Genomic DNA, 16,065 nt, shown 5'->3' with positions numbered 1-16,065 from the left:
CAGAATTGTAAAAATTGGCCCGGTCATTAACGTGCAAACCACCCGCGGGGCTTAAGGGGTTAAGGGAATATGTCATCTGATTCAATGATATACTGAGAATGTCATCTAAATCAATGTATACCTGTGACCTTCCCTGGAGATCAGACTAGGCTGGCACTGCTCTCGGTTGGCTCTTTCCAGCACTGCTGCAGGTGACTGACAGGTCTCTCCCTATGTATACATGAGGGAGAGACCTGTCAATTACCTGCAGCAGTGGATCTTTAAAATATATTTTCTCTGAAATGCCAAAGTGGTTTGGGCAGCATGACTCAGATGGCAGGTTCACTTTTATTATAAGACTGCAAGTAATAAAATAATCATAATCTCTACCTGTCATCATATTGTAAATCTTTAGACAAATCACTGCATTAATGAATTGGTTTAGGTGCTAATGAAGTATTTTAATTACGGTTGATGGGAATCATTCAGTATTAATAGAGATAAGCATAATGTTTCACAATGCATCATCATAGTCAAACTTGTTTACTGCTACAATGAGGGTTGTGATCTCCTGGGCAGCGATCTACGAGGGGGTATGCAGAAAAAATGAAAATTATTTTCTATAGGCAAGTGGGTTGGCAGTGCTGACCTCTCCTGCTAGGTACACTTACTAGACACTCTCCCTGCTCAGTTGGCCAAGTAGCGTTCATGAGAAACCATCGCAGCAGAGTGTTTTCTTAAGCCCCTGCCAATGTTCTCGGCAATATTGCGATGGCAAACTTTAAGGAGCAATGTGCCAATATCAAATTCTGTTTCCAAGTGGTTTGCCCAGTTCAGAAGTGGCCAAATGTCACTTAAAGATTAATCCATTCAGGTCGCCCCTCAACGGCCAGAACAGACAAAAATGTTCAAAAAATGCGTGATGCCATCACGACCACTTTTATCTACACAATTTACCCAGATAAGACCCTTTTGCACTATTTTGTCATTCTTTAGTTTTACAGTTACCAAATTCTAGACCCATCTGAATCTGATTACCATTTTGAATTGGCTTTTATAACCTGACCCAACTAGATTTTCTCTTCATGCTGGGAGAACATCTGTATCTTCCTTTCTATTGTTTTCCACTTTTTGACTTGCTGACACATTTTGGTTCCCATCTGCCTTCCAGTATATTTACAAGACATTATTATGTTTCACAGTATTTCAATTTGGTCTTCTCTATACACTGGTGGTTTCCTGCCAACTAATCTTGAAGCCAACTAATTTGACCTTGGGGTGCTTTCATATTGCTTTTTGTCACACGTTCGTCGAACCTGTTGGGGCTTACATCAAAGCCACCACGCAAAACGAGGCCATAGACTATAATGGTGCCAACAGAGTGAATGCGTGCACTGACGTGCATAATTTACGGACATATATGCCTATGTCTACTATAGGAAGATACTCGGACTTTCCAGTTCTATGTAATTTTTTTCCCATTTGCCCAGATCATTGAAGATTTGATTTTGTACTGTCGGTATTTCTGTATCTGTGTCTTATTCAGTTATACCCTTCAGTCTAGATTCACACATGAGTCGTTACCATCTTAGAAGAATGGACAAATTTTTTCTCAGGTGTCATCCTAAGTGCTTCCATTTTTTCTTTAATTTTTTTAGCTCACTGAAGAGGTGTGCTCGCTTCCAAGCCAATAACCCACTATTTTTTCCCAGGAAGGTCATGTTTTTATTATTATATTAAGTTTCTCATTAAGCAATAGTGATTAGTGAGCACTAACATGCTCGGGTGCTCGTTGCTCGGGTCAAGCAAATCGTAATATTCGGGTGCTCGACCCGAGCAGCGAGACCAATGTAAGTCATTATTAGGACATGGGTCTCCTATACTGTTATTGACTATGCAGTGAATGCAAAGGCAGCCAAAAATGTGGACGCACCCCAATACCCCTTTGAAGAGACATAGAGGAGCGCCTCAGTAAAAAAATGTTCCCATTATAAAAGAGCTGGTCTCCGATACTGTTATTGCCTATGCAGTGAATGCAAGAGCTGCCAAAAATGTGGACGCACCCCAATACCCCTTTGAGGAGACATAGAGGAGAGCATCAGTAAAAAACAATGTTCCCATTATAAGGGAGTGCGTCTCCTATACTGTTATTGCTATGCAGTGAATGGAAGGGAAGCCAAAAATGTCGACTTATCCCAATACCCCTTTGAAGAGACATAGAGGAGAGCCTCAGTAAAAAAAAATGTGATATACAGTATGCTCATGTATACCCCCCAGGGGTAAATGTTTTTTGCATTACCAGTATAGGAGAGCCACTCCTTAACAATGGTAACAATTTTTTGAATGAAACCTCCTCTCCGTCTCTTTAAAGGGGTATTGGAGTGCATCCAAATATTTGGCAGCCCTTGCATTCACTGCATGGGCATTACCACTATAGGAGACCCACTCATTTATAATGGGAACATTTTTTTTACTGAGGCCCTCCTCTATGTCTCTTCAAAGGGGTATTGAGGTGCGTCTACATTTTGGGCTGTCCTTGCATTCACTGCACAGGCAATAACAGTATAGGAGACCCACTTCCTAATAATGTTATTATTACAGAATGTTAGAGGTATGCCTCTAAAAAAATTCCTACGGACGTCATAAACACCCTTAAAAAAATGATGTGTGTGTTGCATCACTGGTGATATGATGGTAGAGGATGAGGAGAAGGAGAAGAAGGAGGAGAACAGAAAATAGACAAAATCAGGAAGCGTATAGACTTGTCTGGGTGTGAAGAGGTGCATGGGAATACACCTCCCAAAAAAGCCACTGGATTTGAGTTTATGTTCTGCTGCTATCATCCGGTGGTGTTGAGAAGTCTGGCCCAATCCAGCCCTTGTTCATTTTTATAAGAGTCAGCCTGTCAGCATTTTCAGTTGACAGGCGGATGCACCTATCAGTTATAATTCCACCGGCCGCATTAAAAACCCGCTCTGACAAAGCGCTAGTGGCAGGCTGGGCCAGGACCTCCAAGGCATAGAGAGATAGTTCATACCACGTGTCCAGCTTGGTTACCCAATAATTATAAGGCACAGAGGAATCACGGAGGACGTTGGTATGGTCAGCAAGGTACTCCTTCAGCATATTCAAAAACTTTTCTCTCTTTGTGAGAGTACCCCGCGCATCAGGGCCTGGGCAATTGGACGGTCTGATAAAACTGTCCCACACCTTTGACAGTGCTCCCCTGCCTTTGCAGCATCGTATTTGTGTCTCCATCGCTTGTACTCCTTGGTTGTCCAACAAACTGCGACCTCTGCCGCCAGCGTTTTCAAATGGGAATTTTTTAAATAATTCCGCAACAAGGGCCTTCTGATACTGCAACATTTTACTAGACCTCTCCGCCTCAAGAAGGAGAGCTAGAAAGTTCTCCTTGTAGCGTGGGCCTAGAAGTGTCACCAACCAGTAATGATTGTCACCCAAAATTTGGACAACACGAGGGTCACGGGAAAGGCAGCGTAACATAAACTCAGCCATGTGTGCCAGACTGCTAACAGACAAGACTCCCGTGTCCTCTCCAAGTGGACGACTGACTATGCTCTCCCCCTCATCCTCCTCCTCCCTCTCCTCAGGCCATCGACGCTGAATGACAGTTGTGTGGCTAGTACCATCTATAGCACAGGAAACTAGCTCCTGTTCTTCCGCCTCCTCCTCTTCCTCATTATTACCCAATCCACTTTGAGATGAGATGAGGCTGTGTGGAATCACCCTCTATGGTTTCTTGCTCCATCTCATTGTGCTCCACCTGCAATGCCTCCTCTTTAATTGTGAGCAGCGAGAGTTTCAGAAGACAAAAGTGGGATGGTGATGCTAATTTTGGAATCATTGCTGCTTACTATCTTGATGGAGTCCTCAAAGTTTTGGAGGACGGCACAGATTTCTGACATTCATGCCCACTCCTGACCTCTTATGTGCGGAGGCTGACCTGAATACCGATGGGCGTTTTGAAGCTGGTACTCAACAACTGCCCTGTGATGCTCACAAATCCTTCCCAACATATGCAACATTGAGTTCCAACGCGTGGGGACATCGCACACCAGACGGTGAACTGGAAGCTGCAAATGCTGCTGAAGCAAGGCAATGGCGGCGGAAGCTGTAGCTGACTTTCTAAACTGGGCACACACGTGGCATACTTTGACAAGCAGATCAGGCAAATCCGGGTAGGTTTGCAAAACCGCTGAACCACTAGGTTGAGCTCATGGGCCGGGCATGGTACTTGTGTGAGCTCGCCTCACTTCAGAGCTGCCACCAGGTTCCGGTCATTGTCACACACGACCATGCCTGGCTGTAGGTTCAGCAGTGACAGCCACAGATCTGCCTGCTCTTTTAGAGCTGTCAATAACTCTGTAGCGGTGTGCGGTTTGTCACCTAAGCATATTAGCTTCAGCAGTGCTTGTTGCCGCTTGGCCGAGGCAGTGCTGCAGTGCTTCCAGCTTCCGACTGATGTAGTCATTTTGGAGATGGAGGCTGAAGAGGAGGTGAAGGAGCTGTAGATTATGGGTCAACTCTGATTGACCTAGGGCCAGCAATCCTCGGCGTTAGGAGGACGTGTTCCGCCCCAGGGTCCGACTGGGTCCCGGCTTCCACTATATTAACCCAGTGTGCCATCAGCGAGCTGTACCATCCCTGACCACAAGCACTTGTCCGCGTGTCCGTGGTTAGGTGGACCTTCCCAGTAACTGTATTGCTGAGGGCACGGCTAATGTTCTGGGACACATGTTTGTGTAATGCGGGGACGGCACACCGGGAGAAATAGTGGCGGCTGGAGACTGAGTACCGAGGAACAGCCGCCGCCATCAAGTTGCGGAAAGATTCCGTTTCCATGAGCCTAAAAGGCAACATTTCAAGTGCAACTAGGCCCACCTAGTTGGGTGCTTTGCTGTCATGTGCCTCAGCATGCTGGTGGTGGTCAGGCTGGTAGTTTTGCTGCCCCTGCTGATGCTGGCCTGGCAGATGTTGCAAATGGCCTTTTTGGGGTTATCTGGACAGTCTTTAAAAAAGAGCCAGACTCTGGAAGACCTAACAGTTGGACTGGCAATTTTCGTAGTGTTGGTGTTCTGGGGAACAGTTGTCCGCCTTGTGTCTGCAGCCACACCACTGCTTGTTCCTGCCTGTTATGGTGTTATGCCTCCCTCCCCCTCTGTGCTGCTGTCTTCGATATACATGTCACCTTGCCAGGTTGGGTCAGTGACTTCATCGTCCACCACCTCGTCTTCCACTTCCACACCCTGGTCCTCCTCCTGACTTTCTGGCAATTATATCTCATCATCATCCACCTCTTGCGACAGTGATTGCACTTTCCGATCGTTGCCTTTGTGTCACTGTGGCAGATCAAATATTTGGGCATCGCTATATGCTATCTCCTCTTGCCCCGCTTAAAGCTAGCCGGCCGTGAGAGGCCCAAATCTATAAATGGAAAAGTGAACAGCTCTTCGGAGTGTCCAAGTGTGGGATCAGTTGTCTCTAGGCACTCGACATGGTGGAAGGAAAGAGGATCAGGGTGAGGAATATGTGGTCCAGACTCACGACTACTAAGACTTGAATGTGTGGAAGACAGGGTGGTGGTGGTGGCAAAGTGACTGGAAGAATTATCTGCTATCTAACCAACAACCTTTTGACACTGCTCTGGGTTCAGTAGTGGTGTGCTGCGGTCCCCTAGTAATAGAGACAGGAAGGTAGGGCGACATGACGTGGGTGCTTGTTGTGGCACAATTTCAGCTTGCCCACGACTTCTGCCTCTGCATGCACCATCACGTCCACTTCGCCGGCCCTTGCCACGTGCCTTGCCCATTTTAAATTGTGTAAAATATTTTACACATCCCCTACAAATTGCTGGATTTGTATCGCAGTCATATCTGATACGTCTGACAGGACACTCACGGTTTTAAGCACCGGCTTTGTAGTTTGTTATTATTGTTCAGTGACCACGCGTGAATAGGTTCACCAACACACTTTTGCTAAACTATAAATGGAGAATAATATCTTACACGTCCCCTAAAAATTGCTGGATTTGTATCGCAGTAAAATCTGATACATCTGACGGACGCCTACGGTTTTAAGCACTTGCCTTGTAGTTTACTATTATCGCTCAGCGACCATGTGTGAATAGGTTCACTACAACACTGCTGCCAAACTGTAAATGGAGTAGAATATTTTACACGTCTCCTACAAATTTCTGGATTTGTACCGCAGTAATATCTGATACATCTGACGGACGTCCACGGTTTTAAGATCCGGCCTTGTAGTTTATTATTATTGCTCAACGACCACGTGTGAATAGGTTCACCAACACACTTTTGCTAAACTGTAAATGGAGTATAATATCTTGCATGTCCCCTACAAATTGCTGGATTTGTATCACAGTAATATCTGATATGTCTGACGGGACACCCATGGTTTTAACCCCTTTATGACAGGAGCATTTTCCATTTTTGCTTTTTCGTTTTTTACTCCACTTGTTCCCAGAGCCATAACGTTTTTATTTTTCGGTCAATATGGCCGTGTGAGGGCTTATTCTTTGCAAGACGAGTTGTACTTTTGAATGACATCACTGGTTTTACCATATCGTGTACTGAAAAACGGAAAAAAATTCTAAGCGCGGTGAAATTGCAAAAAAGTGCAATTCCACAGTTGTTTTTTTTTTTTACCACGTTCACTGAATGCTAAAACTGACCTGCCATTATTATTCTCCAGGTCATTACGAGTTCATAGACACCAAACATTTATAGGTTCTTTTTTATTTAAGTGGTTAAAAAAATCCAAAGTTTGCAGGATCTGGGGCCAGGTGATGGCTTATTTTTTATGCACCAAGCTGACTTTTTTATTGATACAATTTTGGGGTAGATATGATGTCTTGATCGCCCATTATTGCATTTTATTGCAATGTTGCAGCGACCAAAAAAATGTAATTCTGGCGTTTAGAATTTTTTTCACGCTACGCCGTTTACCGATAGAATTAATTCTATTATCATATTGATAGGGGTGTTTCTGAATGTGGCAATACCAAATATGTGTATGTGTTTTTTTTTAATTGTTTTATTTTAAATGGAGCGAAAGGGGGGTGATTTAAACTTTTATATATTTTTTATTTTTTTTATATCTTTAAAAACATTTTTTTTTTACTTTTTGCATGCTTCAATAGTCTCCATAGGAGACTAGAAGCTGCAGTTGCCTGATAGGCTCTGCTACATACAGGCGATGAGCAGACCACTGGGCGACGCTCACAGCAATATGGACATGACAACCACAGGGGTCTGCTGCAGACCCTGGGTTGTCATGCCAACCCATCAGTGACCCGCGATCACGTGACAGGGTCACCGATGGGCGGAGTTAGTGACATGCTTCTGGCGCGGCGCTGTTAAATGCCGCTGTCAGAGATTGGCCTTGTAGTTTATTATTATTGCTCAGTGACCACGTGTGAATAGGTTCACCAACACACTTTTGCTAAACTGTAAATGGAGTATAATATCTTGCACATCCCCTACAAATTGTTGGATTTGTATTGCAGTAATATCTGATACGCCTGACGGACGCCCACCGTTTTAAGCACTGGCCTTGTAGATTATTATTATTGCTCAGCGGCCATGTGTGAATAGGTTCACTACCACACGTTTGCTAAACTTTAAATGGAGCAGAATATTTTACTCGTCTCCTACAAATTTCCGGATTCGTACCGCAGTAATATCTGATACCTCTGATGGACGTCCATGGTTTTAAGATCCGGCCTTGTAGTTTATTATTATTGCTCAGTGACCACGTGTGAATAGGTTCACCAACACACTTTTGCTAAACTGTAAATGGAGTATAATATCTTGCAAGTCCCCTACATATTGCTGGATTTGTATCACAGTAAGATGGGATCATGTCTGATGATGGAAAAGATCTGGCTGTATTCTGCAGTGCTAACAAGAAAATAGAGCAGTAAAATGTTGGACTATATTGCTTTTTAAGAAAATAATCAGGATTAAGAGCAAAAAAACAAATTAGCCCTGATATCTAGTCCAAAGAATATCTGTAACAGGCAGCAGCAGCAGTAGACAGAACATGCAATGGACCCTATTGTGCTGCAGCTGGATTAGTCTTCAGGACTGTTAGTTCAGATGGATATATATATATATATATATATATATATATATATATATATATATATATATATAGTGGAATACCTATACTAACTAATAAACAAGAAAATCTCTCCCTCACTCAGCAGCAGATCTCCCTACGCTGCCTGTTTCCGGGGTACATTGTGACGAGCATAGGATCACCAGGTCTGATATAGACTCAATGACGCTATGCGGCCAGCCAATAACTGTAATGCCACAACCAACATTGCTACGGCATTACAGTGAGTAGCAGGCAATCCCTGCATGTTCATTGGCTGTCTAAACATGCAGGTGGGGACCCGAGCACCCGCCCGAGCATCCCGGAAATACTAGAGGAGCGCTGAGCATCTCGAGCAGTGCGATGCTCAGGCGAGTACCGAGCAGTGGCGAGCACGTTCGCTCATCACTATTAAGCAACCAATCCGTGAGACATGGATGCAAAACTGAAGCACAATGGAAGCCTTTCCTATTTGCATCCGTGTCTCACCGATCCCCATAGAATTGAATGGTCGAGTCTGATCCGCAAATCGGATCATAATAGTACCTGCTTTGAATCTTATGGATCTCACTCTTACGTCTATGATTTTAACGGATGTGTGAATACATCCATGCTACTCTATGGGTCTGAGTGCTGTCCAAGAAAAAAATCTGACAGCATTCTGAGATGTCACACGAATGTGTTAATGTTGCCTTTAGTATTGCAGTTATACTGGTTATACTGATAACAAGTTCAAACAGGTGCCAGTACTACAGGTAATGAGTGGAGGACAGAGGAGCCTCTTAAAGATGAAGTTACAGGTCTGTGAGAGACAGAAATCTTGCTTGTTTGTAATTGACCAAATACTTATTTTTTACCAAAATTTGAAAAAAATGTCTTTCCAAATCAGACAATGTGATTTTCAGGATTTGTTTTCTCATTTTGTCTCTCATAGTTGAGGTCTACCTCTGATGTCAATTAGAGGCCTCCCTCATCTTTTTAAGTGGGAGAACTTGCACAATTGGTGGCTGACTAAATACTTTTTTTCCCCACTGTAGTTTGTGATTTTGAGGTCTATTTTCTAGATCAGCTATGGACATTTCCGTTAGATTACTTTTAGGCTATGTGCACACATAGCGTTTTTGATACATTTTCGTGGCGGTTTTCCTGTCGTGGAAACGCTGCGAAAACGCTTGTTAATAGGTCTGCCATGCATAGCAATGCTAATCTGGATGTGCAGTGCACATGATGCGGAAATTTCCGCTTCGGGTTCACATTGCATTAAAAAACGCAGAAGGACCATTTCTAGCATGATCTCGCACCGAATTTGCGCCCATTGAGGTCCATTGAATCGCAGCAAACCCACAGGTATACGTTTCAATTAAAGTCAATGGCAGCGAATTTGCGTCAGAAACGCGGTGCGGGTGGTACCCGGGTTGGAGAGGAGAACTACAACTACTCTCATCCCGACCGCCGCTCCTGCTGTTACTAGTGGGAGCGGCGGGGATGGGAGGAGCTGTAGTCTTCCCAGACAAGCCGGGTACCACGCTCTGTAAAAAAAAGAAAAAAACAAAGTAAAAATAAAAAAAACCCTCTATACTCACCTGTCTAGCACCGCCCGGTGTCCTCCTGGTCCCCGGTGGCGATCCTCTCCTCCGGCGGCCGGGCTCGCTCCCTGCAGTGTACTCAGCTGCCAGGACCTGCGGTGACATCAGCAATCAGCTGATTGTTCACGTGGTCATGCAGTGAGCTGGCCGGCTCTGGCTGTTCTGTGATAATTGATATAGAGCCTGTTACAGAAGTGATTACACAGGATGATGTTGCCACCTTGTGGCCAGAGGTTGCACCTGCGCAGGGTGTGATCACAGAGAAAAAGACTGAGCCTCCTGTGTCCCGCCCTAGAGAGTGACGTGACCAAAGTGGGAAGCAGGAAAAAGCGCGCAAAGAGTCTGCTGTGGTCTGTGAAAAGAGCCAGGATGGTGTGCAGGCCCTCGTGTGTGGCGCAGGAGAGACTCTCAACGTGATTTCTTCTATCTAACACGATATCCTCGGAGCCTTCCCCAGCTTCTGCACTGCTGAAGGATACAGCTATTACACTCCCAGCTACTGGAGTGTGGACTACATAAGGGGACCCACCAGAGCTTCTATCCGGATCAGAGAGACTGTAAGCGGGACCTCTGGCGAGAGGCCGAAGTATCCCTTCCTTTCTTTCCGCGAATTCTGCTGTTCCTGTTTTTTTTTTTCTGGCAGGGACGCCCTCCTGCAAAGACAGACAGGCCTGCGACGGGGGACACATCCTTCTGGAGTAAAGGACTGGTAACGTGTGAGTAGGGACAGTGAGGGTCAGCTTATCAGTACACTTGCTGGGCCAGATCATAGATACCAATGCGCGGCCTTGCCCGCGGTCACTTCATCTGGCAGGATCTGTGACCAACAAGATTCCCACCCAGGCCATGTGTACAGTCAGAAAGCCCCGCCGGTGTCTATTGTGAATCAGGTCAGGAAATTTGGCGGACGAAACTACCCTGTACCAGAGTGGGCGGAACAAGTCCGGATACTGGGGGAAATGTATAATATTGACCCTAAGACCTTGGCAGAAATGGCGGTACTGACGCTAGAGGGGGAGGCATGGATGACAGTCAGACTGGAGACGGTCAGGGGCCAGCGTACAGTAGATGATTTGGTGCGGGTGTTGAAGAACACCTATGGGCCGACCACATACCAGGGAACACTGCGACACATGTTCTTTAGACGGACGCAGCTTGAATGGGAGGATATTCCCCAATATGCGAACGCCCTTCAGGTACTCCTTGAACAAACCTGTGGAAAAGGGGAGCAACTAGCTGGTATGGCTTCTCGTGACCTGGTACTGAGAGACCAATTTGTAATAGGACTGAGAGACCAGTATCTTAACCGCACGTTACAGGACTTGATCCGGATGATGCCGGCTCTTACTTTTGCTGAAGTCAAACAGCCATAGAACGTTCAAGGGGACCCGTCATGGATGTGGGGATTCAAGGTGCTGCGTGCAGATCCATATCTGACATTAAAAATCCGAACAGTGACACGGAAGACCTGAAACAGATGGTAGCAGACTTACAGAGACAGATATTACAGTTAACATTAGACCGACAGGGAGACCAGCGAAGACAGCCTAGTCGTCCCGTGAGACAGTGTTGGTCATGCGGTGATCCTCGCCATAGGGCTAATCGTTGTCCTCAACACTGTCCTCCGCAACAACCTCCGTCGCACCAACGAACAAACCCTCAGTCACCCCAGCGAAGGGAATTTCGATCAGACCAGCGAATGGAACCCCAACCATATCCACAAGCAGTGCTACCACGCCGGGCCTCACCACAATGGCCGCCGTTAAACTAGGCACCCCTGCAGCTGAGGCTCGCGCAGCAGGGGAGGCCAAGGAGAGGGGTGTGGAAAAACAGAGCCGATGGCGGAGTGCTCTTGCCGCGAATAGCCCGACACTTGAAGTTTTCCTGGAAGGAATTGCCGTACAGAGACTGATGGACACCGGGTCACAAGTGACCACGATCTCTGAACAGTTTTACGAAAATTACCTCAAACCAAGAACTGCTCGTGACCCAGACACTGCCATTATGATTATTGCGGCTAATAATCTACCCATTCCAGTGACCGGAGTTGCTTGGATGGACACAAAGGCCTGCGGACAGGACTTAGGGAAACGAGGGATCGTCATCGTCAAGGAAGGTTTCGGCTCCGAGACCCCAGTGATAGTGGGAATGAACATCTTGAAAGACCTGGATCTTATGCTGTTGACAAGAAAAGGACCCAAATACTGGCAGAAAGTCACCAAACATAAGCCGACTCGACTGGCGTTCCAGCGCGTAATCCGGACCGTTGAACTTCAACAGATGGCAGAGGAACAACTACCCCTAGCCGCCATTACGGTGCCACGCCGTACCCGGATTACTTTGCCCGCTGAAAAAGAGACAGTCATTTCCTTACCCCTTAACACCCACCGACAACTTGAGGGGGTTGAAGTGTTGATCGAGCCGAGGACCCCAAGTGGGGGTAAGCTAAACCCACTAGTTGCTCGCACTCTAGCCGTCGTGAGGAACGGGAGAGTCCCTGTCAGGCTAAACAACACCGCAGACATAGGCCTAGCCCTTGAAGCCGGCACTCAACTTGGCCGGGTATATGCTCTACCCACGGAAGTGAATCCCATTGGGCCCCTAGAATTCACCCCGTCTACAGAAGGCGACTGGACGGTAACCGTCTCAGCCATAAACGCTCAAGTAGACGATGAAGACATTGGGCGAAAACTACGGGAAAAAGTGCAGCTAGACACGTCTCAGTACACCAAACAAGAAGTGTCTCAAGTGTAGGAACTCCTGCGGGAACACCAAGACTCCTTTGCAAAGCATGACACAGACTTTGGGTGTACCACCAGTATCCAGCACGAGATACCCACGGGCGATACCCCCCCTATCCGCGAGAGGTACCGGCAGATACCACCTCAGCAATACCAGGAGGTGAAAAGCCTGTTAGAATCTATGCTACACGCCGGAGTGGTACGTGAAAGCCAGAGCCCGTGGGCTGCACCCGTGGTGATAGTCAAAAAGAAAGATGGTTCCCTAAGGTTTTGCGTGGACTACCGTAGGCTGAACGCTTGCACTATCCGGGACTCATATCCACTTCCTCGGATCGAAGAGTCACTGACCGCCCTGAAGAAGGCCAAATATTTTTCGTCCCTAGACCTGGCCAGTGGATATTGGCAGGTTCCAATGAGTGAGAAGGACAGGGAAAAGACCGCCTTCATCCTTCCCATGGGCCTATATGAGTTCGACCGGATGCCGTTCGGCTTGAATAACGCTCTGGGGACCTTTCAGAGACTAATGGAACGCTGTCTGGGGGACTTCAACTTTGAGTTTACGCTGATATATCTTGACGACATCGTGGTATACTCCGCCACCTTTGAAGATCATCTTCACAAGCTTGGCCAAGTGTTCCAGCGCTTGAGGCGACACGGCTTGAAGTTGAAGCCCAGCAAGTGCCGTCTGTTCCAGCAGGAAATCGACTACTTGGGTCACCGGATCTCGGCCGAAGGCGTCCAGCCCTCTCCGGAGAAGATAGCAGCCGTTCAAGAGTGGCCGCAGCCAACTACCATCAAAGAAGTCCGAGCTTTTCTGGGGCTAGCAGGCTACTACCGTCGGTTTGTCAAGGACTTTGCTCGGCTTGCTGAACCACTGCATGAGGTTCTCCGAGGGACCGCGAACAGCCCCAGAGGACGACGCATCAGTTGGGGGCCTGACCGAGAAAAATCCTTTCAGGCACTTAAGGCTGCTCTAACATCACCCCCTGTTCTGGCATACGCAGACTACACATTACCGTTTCAGTTGCACACCGACGCCAGCCTTCAAGGTCTAGTGGCGGTCCTCTCTCAAGTTCAAGATAATAAAGAACGCGTGATAGCCTATGCCAGTAGGTCTCTCCGTGACACCGAAAAGAATCCCGTCAACTACAGCTCCTTCCGCTTGGAACTCTTGGCTCTGACTTGGGCTATGACGGAGAAATTTGCCGGCTATCTGACAGGAGTGGAGGTGCTGGTCATGACGGACAACAATCCTCTTGCCCACCTAGAGAATGCCAAACTAGGGGCAATGGAACAGCGCTGGATGGCCAGGCTCTCTAGATTCCAGTACAAAATTAAATACAGAGCGGGGAACGAGAATCAGAATGCTGACAGCCTGTCTAGAGTGACATCATCCCCGCCAGTGGGGGACCGGGATGAAGAGTTGGAGGAAGATGAGATGCCTGACTTTGCCCGGCTCGCAAAGAAAATAGAAGATAGCCGCCAGTATGCGGTAGGAGGGATTGAAGCCGTAGTGGGATCTCCCCTGTCCCAGCAAGAATGGGCCAAGCTTCAAGATCGAGATCCCGAGCACGTCTTACTGAAACAGTATGTGAATAAACAAGAGAAACCACCCTCCGAAGTGAGAGCCCGACTATCGACCGGAGCCTTGGCTCTGCTTGCCCAGTGGGATCGGCTGATCGTGAAAGATGGAGTCCTGTGTCACAGGGCCCTTTTATCCCATATGCTGGAGGAGTGTTGGCAGATTGTCGTCCCGGTGCAGTTGGCCCATGAGATGGTGGGCGAAGCTCACAGGAGGAACGGCCACTTCGGCATAGACAAGACCCTCCGGTGGACCCAGCAGTTCATTTTTTGTCCGGGGCTCCGTAAGTTGGTTGAAAACGTCTGTCAAGCATGCCGTACCTGTGAATTCCACAAGTCCGCGGAGCAGCGTGCCCCCATCCAGACTATTAAGACGTCGAGGCCCCTCGAGCTGTTGATTGTGGACTATCTGTTGATTGGATCGGCGAATAGTGGCTACCAGTACTGTCTGGTGATGGTGGACCACTTCACGAAATTCGCTGTCGCTGTTGCTACCGAGGATCAGACTGCTGAATCAGCTGCACAGGCTATCTGTCAGCAATTCGTTCGGGTCTACGGGTGTCCGGAGCGGCTACACTCTGATCAGGGGGCTTGTTTCGAAGGGCGAGTCATTGAAGAACTCCAACGGATGTATGGAATCAAGAAGTCCAGGACCACCCCTTACCATCCACAAGGGAATGGCGCGTGTGAACGCTTTAACCGGACCCTCTTACAACTGATCCGGACTTTGGCTGAAGACAAAAAGCCCGACTGGCCTTGATTCCTCCCGGAACTGCTGTGGGCCTATAATAATCAGGTCCATTCTGTCACCGGATACACCCCATACACCCTTGTCTTTGGCCGTCCAGGCAAAGACATCCATGAGTTGCAACTGTATAGCTCCGAAGAAGATACCTGTGGTACCTATCCTTCCTGGCTACAAACACACCGCCAGAGAATGGAGACTGTCTACCGGCTAGTAGGCCGACAAATTCAGCATCAAGTGCACGCTGACCCACTTCCGGTACAAGAAGACCCACTGAATGTAGGTCAACTGGTCCTAGTCCGAATAAAGAAGCCGCAAGGGAAACTCCGGCCCAAGTGGGAGACCGAAGTCTATCGAGTAATTGGACAGCCGTACCCTGGTGGCCCCGTCTATCGAGTGCAGGGGGAAGACAGCGGCAGCATCCGAACTTCGCACCGTAATATGTTGCGCACCTGCCATTCCCAGCCTGACTCCCCTACTGTGATACCTAGAGAGATGGATATCACCAATACTGTCGGAGACACTGACCCCGGGGATGTAGAGACTGAATGCATGCCTACCCCTGTCCGCCCGACTGACGCACTTGAACCGATTACCTCCTCTACTGACAGGTCGACTGGGAAAGAGAGTGGGGTGACTGATAGGAGAGAGGGGATCCAACCCGTTAGGTGGACAACGAGGACCACTGCAGGGGTACCTCCAGGACAGTCCTACAGAGACCAATATGTGTGGCCCTCTTCCCAGCCGCCCCCTGTCACATCCACAGCCATCGCCGCCCTGGAGCCGGTCGTTGGCAGGGACTGCCAACCTTTGAGTGGGGGGCATGTAGTGAGCTGGCCGGCTCTGGCTGTTCTGTGATAATTGATATAGAGCCTGTTACAGAAGTGATTACACAGGATGATGTTGCCACCTTGTGGCCAGAGGTTGCACCTGCGCAGGGTGTGATCACAGAGAAAAAGACTGAGCCTCCTGTATCCCGCCCTAGAGAGTGACGTGACCAAAGTGGGAAGCAGGAAAAAGCGCGCAAAGAGTCTGCTGTGGTCTATGAAAAGAGCCAGGACGGTGTGCAGGCCCTCGTGTGTGGTGCAGGAGAGACTCTCAACGTGATTTCTTCTATCTAACACGATATCCTCGGAGCCTTCCCCAGCTTCTGCACTGCTGAAGGATACAGCTATTACACTCCCTGCTACTGGAGTGTGGACTACATAAGGGGACCCACCAGAGCTTCTATCCGGATCAGAGAGACTGTAAGCGGGACCTCTGGCGAGAGGCCGAAGTATCCCTTCCTTTCTTT

The sequence above is a fragment of the Phyllobates terribilis genome, unplaced genomic scaffold (genome assembly GCF_046119375.1).
Source record: "Phyllobates terribilis strain yellow unplaced genomic scaffold, ASM4611937v1 Scaffold_9__5_contigs__length_417890890, whole genome shotgun sequence".
Lineage (NCBI taxonomy): Eukaryota > Metazoa > Chordata > Amphibia > Anura > Dendrobatidae > Phyllobates > Phyllobates terribilis.
This window is presented reverse-complemented; position numbering follows the sequence as displayed.